Source organism: Canis aureus, chromosome 13 (assembly GCF_053574225.1).
Source record: "Canis aureus isolate CA01 chromosome 13, VMU_Caureus_v.1.0, whole genome shotgun sequence".
Lineage (NCBI taxonomy): Eukaryota > Metazoa > Chordata > Mammalia > Carnivora > Canidae > Canis > Canis aureus.
In genome coordinates this window covers 49,729,358-49,740,393 of record NC_135623.1, presented here as the reverse complement: position 1 = coordinate 49,740,393, position 11,036 = coordinate 49,729,358, and the positions used below count along the sequence as shown (strand labels likewise).

The following is an 11,036-nucleotide window of genomic DNA, read 5'->3' as shown; positions in this document are numbered from 1 at the left end:
GAGCTCTGAGGAGCATTCAAACCTGAGAACAGAACTATAGGCAGACTTCAGACATATTGTAGGTTTGGTTCTAAACCACCAAAATAAGTGACTATTGCAAAAAAGTATATCAAATGAATTTTTTGGTTTCCTAGTATATATAAAAGTTAAGTTTATACTATATTGTAGTCTATTAAGGGTGCAACAGCATTGCATCTAAAAAAAGAAAAGAAAAGATATATACTTTAATTTTAAAAATATTTTATTGCTAAAAGCTGTTAACAATCATCTGAACTTTCAATGAGTCATAATCTTTTTGCTGGTGGAGGATCTTGCCTCAATGCTGTTGGCTGCTGACTGCTCAGGGTGATGGTTGCTGAAGGTCAGGGTGGCTGAAGGTCAGGGTGGCTGTGGCAATTTCTTAAAACAAGACAATAATGAAATTCACTGCATTGGTTGATTCTTCCTTTTCATGAATGTTTTTACAGTAGTATGTGATACTGTTGGATAGCATTTTACCCACAGCAGAACTTCTTTTAATCCTGTCAACCCCTGTCACTACTATAACAGCCAAGTTTATGGAATATTCTAAATCCTTTGTTTTTATCTCAACAATCTTGACATCATCTTCACCAGGAGCAATTTCTATATCAAGAAATCACTTTCTTTGTTCATCTATCAAAAGCAACTCCTCATTCATTCAAGTTTTATCATGAGATGGCAACAAGTCATTCACAGCTTCAGGCTCCATTTCTAATTCTAGTTCTCTTGCTATTCCCACCACATCTGTGATTACTTCCTCCTCTAAAGTCTGGAATTCCTCAAAAGCATGCATAAGGTTGGAATCAAATTCTTCCAAACTTCTGTTAATGTTGATATTTTGACCTCTTCCCATGAACCATAAATGTTCTTTTTTTTTTAAGATTTAATTTATTTATTCATGAGAGACAGAGAGAGAGAGAGGCACAGACACAGGCAGAGGGAGAAGCAGGCTCCATTCCATGCAGGGAGCCTGACGTGGGACTCGATCCCAGGTCTCCAGGACCACACCCTGGGCTGAAGGCAGCGCTAAACTGCTGAGCCACTGGGCTGCCCCATAAAAGTTCTTAATGGCATCTAGAATGGCAAATCCTTTCCAGAAGGGTTTCTATTAACTTTCCCCAGATCCATCAGAAAAATCATTACATATGGCAGGTATAGTCTTATGAAGTGTATTTCTTAAATAATAAGACTTGAAAGTCAAAATGACTCCTTGATTCATGAGCTGCAGAGTGGACGCTGTGTCAGCAGGCATGGAAACAATTTTCATCTTGTTGTCTATCTCCGAAAGGGCTCTTAAGTGACTGGATGTATTGTCAATGAGTAGTCATATTTTGAAAGGACTCTTTTTCTGAGCAGTAGGTCTCAAGAGTGGATTTATAATCTTCAGTAAACCATGTTATAAAAAAAGATGCACTGTCATCCAGACTTTTTGATCCATTGATAGAACATGGGCAGAGTAGAGTTGGTATCATTTTTAAGGACCCTAGGATGTTCAGAATGGTAGGTGAGCATTGACTTTACCTGAAGTCACCAGCTACATTAGCCCCTAACAAGAGAGTCAGCCTGTCTTTGAACTTGGAAGCTTTAAAGCCAGTCATTGACTTCTCCTTTCTATCTGGAAAGTCCTAGACGCCATCTTCTTTCAATAGAAGGCTGTTTTATCTACATTGAAAATCTGTTGTTTAGTGTAGCCATATTCATGAATTATCTTAACTGGATAACTTGCTGTAGTTTCTACATCTGCACTTGTTGCTTTACTTTGCAATTCGATGTTTTGGAAATGGTTTCTTTCCTTAAACCTCATGAACCAAACTTTGCTAGTTCCAGACTTTTTTCTGCAGCTTTCTCACCTCTTTCAGCCTTCATAGATTTGAGGAGTGTTAGGGCCTTGCTCTGGGTTAGGCTTTGGTTTAAGGGAATATTGTGGCTGGTTTGATCTTCTATCAAGACCACTAAAACTTTCTCCATATCAGTGATAGGGCTATTTCACTTTCCAGCATTCACATACTCACTGGGGTAGCACTTTTTATTTCCTTTAGGAACTTTTCCTTTGCACTCTCAATTTGGCTTTTTGGCACAATAGGCCTAACTTTTGGCCTATCTTAACGTTTGATGTGCCTTCTTTACTAAGCTTAATCACTTCTAATTTTTTATTTGAAGTGAGGGATGTGCAACTAGTCCTCTCACTTGAATACTTAGAGGCCATCATAAGGTTAATAATTAGCCTAACTTCAATATTGTTGTGTCTCAGGGAATAGGAAGGCCTGAGGAGAGGGAGAAAGATGGGGGCAATAGCTGGTCACTGGAGCAGTCAGAACACGCACAGCATGTATTGATTAAGGTCACTGCCTTATATAAGTGTGGGTCATGGCCCCCCAAAACATTTACAGCAGCAACATCAAAAATCATTAATCAGAGATCACGCTAACAAATATGATAATAATGAAAATGTTTGAAATATTTCGAGAAGTCTAAAATGTGATACAGAGACATGAAGTAAGCAGATGTCATTGGAAAAATGGCACTAATAGGTTCACTTAACACAAGACTGTCACAAACCTTCAATTTGTAAAATATGCAGTATATGCCAAAAAATAAAATGAGGTATGCCTGTAGCTTAAAAAAGACTCAGAATCAGCATAGAACATAAGATAATAACATAAGAACATAAAATAATTATCTAAAAAGTGAAATATCTGATATATATATCCAGATTTCCAAAATCATCATAGGTTTGCTTATAATGAACATAAAAACAGAATATTTGGTGGATCTTTCACCTGTTCTGGTTCATATGCTCTGTGGATGCAAGGGCTGCACCTTCAGACCAGCATCCTTGTCTCCATCATCTTCCATCCATTCATTCATCCAACAGATGTTGATTGAATACCTCCTGAGGTCTTGGACAGGCTCTCAGCTAAGTGGTAAGGCCCAGAGCTCAGAGTTACCTTTAGATTACACAGCCCCAGTCTCTGATTAGAAACCATTCATGGCTTCCCTCAGCCTAGAAAATAGGGTAAAAATTCAAACTAAAATGAGGCATTTATAGTGTTGTCTTTTAATTCCCAACATCTACTCTATCTCTATCCATCTAAGTTAGCATTTCTAAATTCTGACTGTACATAGAATATTGTAGGGAGATTTTTAAAAATACCAAGACCAAAGCCAGATCAGTTAATCAAATCTCTATTGCTGAGCATCAGCTTTTAGGATAGCTCTCTGGAAGGTCCAACATGGAAACAAGATTGAGACCTTGTGATTGAAGCCACAAGACAGTAATCTCATTTACTCTTGACAATCATTGTTTAGAAATGGGCATAAGGTAGGGCATCCTAATGGGATATGAGAAGTCTATATACATGGGAACATGATGCTGGGAAGTTTTCCCTTACTTCAAAATACTGATCATGGAGGAAATTATTGTGTTTGCCCCTGGGTGCTGTTAGATCTGGGTATCTTACCTGGAACTGATATGGCCTTCTTGTTTCAAACCTGAGGGTGAAATCAACACATGGAAGAAGAGAGAGACAAGAGACTTCATTACACAAAAGCTTATAAATGTACCCAGAGCCTGATTCTTCAGAATTCCTTGATTTATTAAATAATAATAAACTGCCCTTTAAAAAATCCAATTTCAGGTCTCTGTGACTTGCAACCAAAGCATCCTAAATTATATATCATCCTGGGATCTGTTCAATCCTCCCTGTCCCATCCTCTAAAACCAGTCGTTTCGTCCACACAGGCCCTACTGATGCTATAGTCACTCCTATTTGCTATTCCTGGTGATAGTTCCATAATTTTACTAATATTTTCTCTCTCAGTGCAAGAACATCTTTTTTTCACTTCTGGTACTGTAGTAAACCTACCTATTAGGGTAAACTAAGCTTCTGTATTAAATAAACTCAAAATATATAATTACTAAAACTCCTTAGGGTGTTACTTCTTCTTCACTTACTCCAAAGATGTAATAAATCAATTTCTTGTAAAAAATCAGATTTCTTCCACATTGAGAATCAACCATTTCTAGAGTCTTGACATTTTCACTTATTTGCAGCATACAGAAATATAAAGAAAGAGTTCATAGATGGAAAATACCCACTTCTGAAAAGCTGTGGCTCAGAAACAACACATATCACTTCTGCTCATATTACACTGAGAAAATTTGATCTTTTGGCTACATGTAACAGTAAAGGAAACTGGGAATATGGCCCTGCTATGTGCCAAGGAAGAAAGGAAACAGGGTTTTTGTGAACAGCTAGTAGTCTCAGCCACAAAAACCCATGTCAAATCTCAACTTTCCCATAACCCAGCCAGACGGGATCTCTCTATCTATGGTCCTGTGCAGACTGGGAGGTAGCATTTTACTGTGTTGGAATCATGAATGATCTTTCCACCCAGTTGGTGTTTTTCTCCAACCAGATGGTAAGTTCTTTGAGAATTTATTTTTACATTCTTGTCTGTCTACAGCATCTAGCTCAGAAGTTTTATTCTGGAACAACAATCCTCAAACTTTAGGTGTGTTAGAATCACCTGGGGTGGCTGTTACAGCATGATTTGCTAAGCCCCACCCTTAGAGTTTCTGTGTCAGTTGCTCAAGGATAGGGTCTACAAATCTGCATTTCTAACAAGTTCCTGGGTGATTCTGATGATGTTGGAAAACTCTTGACTTAGACTATACTGGTTATTGTTTTATAATTAATGAACAGTAAGGGGCACACTTCTGAATCTGTAGAGGACCAGAAGTTAGACTTAATGCCACCTTTTAATCAATACCAACTCCTCTCTCTCCTTCATGCTCCTCTTGTTTGCTTTTGTCTCTGAGCCATCTTATTGGAGCAGGGAAACCTGAGTAGATAACTTTTCACCTTGTTTTTTTTTTTAAACGTAGATGGATTTTTTAAAAAAACGGAAGAAATTTAAAATTCATTTTGAAAAGTGACTTCAGTTAAAAGTTGTTAATTTAATTTTAAAAATCCTCAAATTTGTCTTAGGGGAAGGAAGAGAAAATACTAGCAGATTTATGATAAAAAGAATTCTTTGAACACCAATAAAACTATTCTTTTAAATCAAAAATAGATAGATAAATAAATAAATAAATAAATAAATAGAATTCTTTGGATCATTGTTATTTGCCATAATAACTATAAGAGTCCCAGTAAAGAAAATGTCCTTTGAAGTGACAGAGTGTTGGTTATATTCTAAAAATTAATTTTTTTAGTATAAACTCATTAGAGTTTTATGCCATACAACAATAAATTCCCTTTTGAATACTAATTATATCACTGGATACATAACTTTCTCTTAAAAATAATAAAGGCATTTTCATTTTGACAAAATATTTCTGAGATTTTAACAAATTAACTGTCTTACTTAGATTTTCTGGAAAGCACTGAATAAAATCGTAAAGGATCTATGGGTCATATGAGTTGCTGTGTCATAAGAAATTGTGATAAAATATTGTTCATTTGAGTCATTTAAAAGATTGTTCATTGTACTCTGAAGAAAAGAGTACAATGTAGCATCAGTGGGAAAGAAGCATACATGAGATATGCTGATCTGATGTGTCCTTCTAGAATTGGGGTAATACTTCATCCTAAGCCAGTTTTACCAAGACTCACCCTAATATTTGCATATGGCACTTAAAAGATTATGGAAAGCTTAAAATGAAAGGAGCTCCAAAGAAGTGACTATATTGGAAAAGAGAAAATATAGGTTTTTCCCTAACAGTGAAAAACTGCTTATGAAGCTTTAGTATTAGGTGCAGAAAACCCAGAATTGCTGAAAATTGGATACAAGTTCAAAGCAGCTTTCATGTTAAAGTAGATTAATTAAGGCAGATACTATAACATAGTGTAATTAGAAGGGCTAATTTACTTTGGGTTTTTAAAAAAAAATCTGTATCTAAGAAGCTCTATTTAGGTTATTCTGGTATCCCCTGTGAGGAACATTAAATTAAGCAGAGCATGGAATAGAATAGCTGGCAGTAGAGAGTAAGGCCTGAAGGAAGTAGTTTTTGGGGCAAGTAACTTTGATAAAGAGTGTGATAGAAGTCAAAGTTCCTAGAAGATGCAGTCATAGTTTGGGCCCCAAACAATGGAACCACAATGGATCCTGAGAAGGTAGTGGCCAAGAGACCCCTGAAAGGTAGGATGGTGAGATACATCATCTAAAATGCAATACTTTGGGGGCCCCTGGGTGGCTCAATCAGTTGAGCATCTGGCTTTTGATCTTGGCTCCAGTCTTGATCTCATAGTTGAGAGTTTGAATCCCATGTTGGGCTCTGTACTGGGCATGGAGCCTACTTAATAAAATTAAATATAAATAAAAAATATTTTAAAAAATACAACACTTTTGAGTGAAAGAGGGTGCTATTTATAATCTCACCAGGACAATAAACACAAACTGGGACTGCATCTACAGAACTTGGGGTTATGTTTCCCTAACAAGTGAAGGAGGATGCTGGAAGTACTGGGAAAGACTATGATAGTTGAAAGAAAATTAGGCAAACCTTAGTTCATTGAGTGGGTTGGAAGTCTAGTGATCATACCTCCTGGATTATCTGGACTGGACCAGTTTCAAATCTTGATGAATTTTTAAAGATTTTATTTATTCACTTGAGAGCAAGAGAGAGCATGAGCTGGGGAGAAGAGCAGAGAGTAGGAGAAGCAGATTCCATGCTGAGCAAGGAGCTTGATGGTGGGCTCGATCCCAGGACCCAGGAATCATGACTTGAGCCAAAGACAGATGCTTAACCATCTGAACCACCCAGGTGCCCTATTGATGTTTTAGATTTTAAACCAACGTTATTATTTTTCCCATATATTAAAACTTACAGATACCTCTTGATCAAACAATTTGTGACCAGTGTGTGGATCAGTACTCAGACCTCAATAAGAAGAATAATTCTAGTATTTTCTATCTGTGTGATCTATCTCAACCCATTTCCCTGTCTATAAAATAATGACAAGAATAACTAGTTGTTCTAATTAAAGAATGGTTGACACATAATGTTACATTAGTTTCAGGTGTACAACGTGGTGACTCAATGACTTTATACATTATGCTCCTTTCTCCACCAGTGTAGCTACTATCTTCCACCACACTTCACTGTTACTATACCATTGGCCATATTCCCTATGGTGTACTTAGGCACCAACCTTAAGAAAACAAAACCATCCTGGCCTCAAACTCACAGAGACTTGAGAATAGGAATAAGAACAGTGAGGAAACAGAATATTTTTTTAAAGATTTTATTTATTTATTCATGATAGTCACAGAGAGAGAGAGAGAGGGGGGCAGAGACATAGGCAGAGGGAGAAGCAGGCTCCATGCAGGGAGCTCGACGTGGGATTTGATCCCGGGTCTCCAGGATCGTGCCCTGGGCCAAAGGCAGGCGCTAAACCGCTGCGCCACCCAGGGATCCCGAAACAGAATATTAAATAAGGAAACAATCATATGTAAAATTTCAACTGGATTTCCATTACCTATCTTGTACCTGCGCGTGTAGGATCTGACTGAGTCTTAGAGAATGAGACGGATTTCCCATTTCCTGAGAAAATTTCTGTGTTGAAAAGATCACTTTGACTGAAGTTTCAGAACACACTGGAGGCGTGCCATCTGAGAGTGGCTGTGGGTTGCCCATTTAACAGCATGTCACATTTGCTTAGGAAAGAGATGATTCTGTTTTTTCCTCCAGAAAATAAGGTGATCATACAACCAAACTTATAACCTACTCATGAGATAGCAGCTTGTTTGGGGTTCATTGGACAAAAGAAGCAGATTTATGTCTTTGATATTTATTTGTTAGGATGCTCAAAAAGATCTTATCATGCACTTTCACCTTTAAAGCAAATTTTCTACTTACAATACCATTACTTTATCATCATGTGCTATTTATTCAAAGGTAAAAATTGTAACAGCAGAGGAAAAAAATCTAGGCATAGAAGTTTAAAAGAAATATTTTTTTAGTTAATAAATATATTGCCCTGCTGTATGCAGAGTATATGAATATTACATGGGCTAGGTTTTCAGAGAAATCTTCATGTTTCAGATTTGTCTTTGGAACAAGTTCTCATGAAGTCATTTTGAATGTAGATCCTCATTAGCAATTCTCCCCAGTAAATTCTCAATGATTTCAGATCTTTAACAATGGTTTAATATAACTTCATATTCAGAGACAGGGTACACAGGATTATTTTCTTCAACCTTACATTCAAGAGGTTTACATTTAACCTCTTAACATTTAAACACATGAATGAGTATACTTTGTGGCCAGTGTTAAGACTGTGGAGTGTGGAGATCTTGGGCAGACCCGGCAGCTGGGGAAGAGGGCAGGGCAGAGCATGTGGCAGTGCCCAACAAGAATGCACATGGTGGTGTGGTATCCACTTACATATGTTCTGCTAACCATCTATTTTATACACCACATATCAGCAAAATGTTAAAAAAAAAAGGACCCCAAAGCAGCTGATGCTTTATCAAATACTTCAGAAAAGAAAATACAGAACATGGTGCATATGTATCTCTTCCTTCTCCGCCTGGAGTCAGATCCTAATAGTCAAGAAAGATTCTGAGAAACTGTTTTTCTCCTGTACTCCCTAGTAATGCTCAGTTGCAGTAAGATTTTTGATTTCATGTGACTTGAAAGTCTTGCAAATTATACTTCTTATTTTAGAGACCTTTATAGCCTATGGTTTTTAAACATTAGAGTGAAGCAGATCTGGGTTTGAACTCTCCACTCACTGTTTGGCCCTGAGCAAGATATGAAACTGTTTAACCTTTCATCTGTCTCTCAAGCAGCTAAAAGTGAAGAAAGACAGCTATTTCATGGTGTTGTTGAAAGAATTAAATGAGATAATGTAAGGAAGATTCTTTGCCATAAGTGCACTATAAATTAATAATAATAAAAATAATAAATTGGACCTTAATAATATAAGTGTTAGATAAACTTTGTATCACTAAATTTTTTATCACTAAAAAATTAGTGATTTTTATCACTAAAAATTGCCACAGCATAACTTCTGAACCAGAATATAGCCACTAATTGACTTCATTCTAGGAGACAGACTACAAGCTCCATTTCTACTTTGTTCATCCTTGAATCTTGGGTGACTAATGCCATGTTCAGAGCATACTATATGCTTAATAAATTATTGTTGAAGAATTAATAAATGTACTTCCCAAGCTGAAAGAAACCATCTTGTTTTATAACTAAACAGCATTAGTCCATGTAACAAACTACTGATCAATAAGCTGAGCAAGAGAACTAGATTTAGACAGATAGTCCAGTAGTCAGAGGCTATAATGTTTCCTCAAAGGACATGTCATAATATTTAGTTTAATGGATATTTGGTTTAGATATTGATAGATGAAATGATCAATAATTTATTGTTATAAACTACTTTTCTAATGAGTATTATTTATTTGTTAGCTTAAATCTGAATATGATTCCTCTGATTTCTTTCTACATCTGGGTCAACTGTTCAGTGATATTACAGACATAAGAGAAACAAAAACAGTCTGCCTTCATATTTGGATCATTGTACTTACCTCCAGCAGCCAGTTGTGTTTGTAATATATTACTCTTCAGGCTTCCCCTGTGTGCAGAGCTCTCTCTACAGTGATTAGAATGTGCCTTGTTCTGCAATGGAAGTTATCACAAGTTCTATGCTGGACTCCATGTTGTACCCTCATCTCACTTCAACATGGAGGGCTCCAATTAGCTTCAAAGACCATTCCATGTGTAGAAAAGCTCTGATGAAGTGGAACAAAATCTTAGTGTATGGTTGAAGTTCATAGGAATATTAATGAGAAGAGGTAAGGATTACTACCTTTTTTTATGTTTAAAAAGGGGGGGACAAAGAAAGTTAGTGTCTTGCTATAGTCATATATGGTTTTTTCATTGTCACAGGCAAATTCACCCAAGATACACAAGGACAAATAAATACAACTCAGTAAGGTATCTTCTAGGTTTAGTTATGTGAAAAACACATGTTTGATAACCATTCTTTAATTAGGGCGATAAGTTTGTAACTTTCCCTTCGTTTCACATTTAAAGTACATTTGTTTTCTATTATGAAATAGTTTGTAAAAAGCACCAAACCAGAAACTTAACTGTCAACAAAATGTTTTCACCTTAGTCCAGCACTGTTCGCTAGAACATGTTTCACAGGCAATCGTACCTATGATTTTCAGAGACTATAAAGAAGTGCCACCACCCCTCTAATGTCATCTAAGCCTTCTGTGAAGGAAGTAGACAAAGTAATATAAGATCTACAAGAACCTGTGATAAACTGAGGACACAGACATCACCAAACAAGTCCTTAAAGTAGCCAACAGTGGTAAGGAGAACATATATTGGATACACTCTTGACCCCAAATGTTGTTGCACTGTTTGGAACTAACTAATATTACCAAATATAGCCTAATCATTTTTTAGCAAAAAGAGGATGAATATGAATAATGGTATGGGTAAAGCAGTTTCTTATTTCAAAATGGGTTTTTACCTCAGGACTCTGAGGTGGTTCAGAGAAGACAGATCAGTGTGTTCAACATGAGCCCTTGGAGCAAGTCCACAGGGCATAGTGAAGATGGTGCCCTGAAAAGCACTCAGAACCAGGAAGAGAGTAGGAAGACCTGAGGTCCACTCTCACTGATTACTCTGTGCTCCTGGATAGGTTATTTAACCTCTCTGAGTATCATACAGTTGGGTTTCAGATACAGAATATAAATGAAAGTGCATGGTAGCAATAGGAATATTATGTCAATCAAGAAATTTTGTCCTTGAAGAGCAACCTGTAAGTGTTCTCAAAGATGTGTAGTTTTATCCTAGATAGTTAAATCTGATCCTTTAAGAATTAGAAAGATAATCTAGAACATAACTTGAATTTTCGTTAGCACGATTGTCAGCAAAAGTGTTTAATTTGAAATTTTGCAAGATATACATGTACTTTTTGGAATTTAATTTTCTGGGAAGAAAACACACAATTGAAACTTATAGTAACATAACAGACATT

General features: G+C 36.6%; 1 long non-coding RNA gene across 1 annotated transcript; it reads right to left on the bottom strand.

The window, feature by feature from the left end:
- Positions 1-2,807: 2,807 nt before the first annotated feature.
- On the bottom strand, positions 2,808-9,768 carry LOC144281658 (uncharacterized). The gene is made up of 3 exons (XR_013350091.1): positions 9,571-9,768; positions 3,483-3,513; positions 2,808-3,025 (listed from the first exon to the last, which is right to left on the bottom strand). It is a non-coding gene; the product is annotated as an uncharacterized LOC144281658 (long non-coding RNA).
- Positions 9,769-11,036: the final 1,268 nt, after the last annotated feature.